This window comes from Tachyglossus aculeatus, chromosome 5 (assembly GCF_015852505.1).
Source record: "Tachyglossus aculeatus isolate mTacAcu1 chromosome 5, mTacAcu1.pri, whole genome shotgun sequence".
Taxonomy (NCBI): Eukaryota; Metazoa; Chordata; class Mammalia; order Monotremata; family Tachyglossidae; genus Tachyglossus; species Tachyglossus aculeatus.
In genome coordinates, this window is record NC_052070.1 from 100,024,238 (window position 1) to 100,025,438 (window position 1,201).

The 1,201-nt window shown below is 43.9% G+C and overlaps 1 non-coding gene across 1 annotated transcript; it reads left to right on the top strand.

Moving 5' to 3' along the window:
• The first annotated feature begins 341 nt into the window (after positions 1 to 341).
• LOC119929101 lies at positions 342 to 479 on the top strand. The gene has a single exon (XR_005451242.1). It is a non-coding gene; the product is annotated as a small nucleolar RNA SNORA7 (small nucleolar RNA).
• Positions 480 to 1,201: the final 722 nt, after the last annotated feature.

Here is a 1,201-nt window from a genome sequence, read left to right on the forward strand (position 1 = left end):
ACCCCAGTGCTTAGTACAGTGCCTGGCACATAATAAGCGCTTAGCAAATACCATTAAAAAAATCTTTGAATTGTATTTTTCGAAGTGCTCAGTACAGTGCTCTGAACACAGTAAGCTCTCAAATATGATTGATTGATTCGGATATATCCAACTTGTGTCACTGAAAGTTTAAAACTTGAAATATCAATCAATGGTGTATACTGAGTGCTCACTGTATGCAGAGTACAGCACTAAGAATTTGGGAAAGTACAGTACAACAGAGTTGGTAGACACAATCCCTGACTCAAGGGGCTTACACTGTACATGGGGAAACACACATTAAAATGGATTAGATTAAGGTCCCCCTCTCAGGGTCACACGTGGAGAGTTCCCAGTACTCTACCAGTCTTAACTACAGGAGGGAGAATCAAGCAGAGGCATATCCATTCCATTCCTAGCTTGGCCAGTAGCTAGTGAGTGGAAGGGAATCTGCTACAACTCAAAACTCACCTGTGCTGAGCTTCAGCAGCATGGGAGAGACTGAAGGGTGGAGACTCAAGTTAACTGCGCAGGAGGAGGCAGTGGTAAATCACTTCCGTATTTTTACCAAGAAAACTCTATGGATAAGCTACCAGAACAGGTGGGGGATTCTGAGAGAGATGTGTCCATGGCATCACTATGGGTCAAAGATAACTCGCCGGCAGAAGGCTGGATTAAGGTCAGGAAACGTAGTAGAATAACATGAGCAAGTACATATGTTAGGAAATTAGAACTGGTATTAATGTGGATATTTTCATGTTAATAATAATAATAATCATGGCACTTATTAAGCACTTACTATGTGCAAAGCACCGTTCTAAGTGCTGGGGAGGTTGCAAGGTAATCAGGTTGTCCCACGTAGGGCTCACAGTCTTAATCCCCATTTTACAGATGAAATAACTGCGGCACAGAGAAGCTAAGTAGCTTGCCCAAGGTCACAGAGCAGACAAGTGGCAGAGCCAGGATTAGAACCCACATCCTCTGACTCCCAAGCCCGTGCTGTTTCCACTAAGCCATGCTGCTTCCCACCGATAAAGAGCGTGAATGTGTGTGTCAATCGTTGAGCACTTATGTACTGAGTGTTTGGGAGACAATGTAACAGAGCTGGCAGATATGTTCCCTGCCTACAATGTGCTTACAGTCAATCAGTAGCATTCACTGCATCCCTTATTGTGTACAGAGC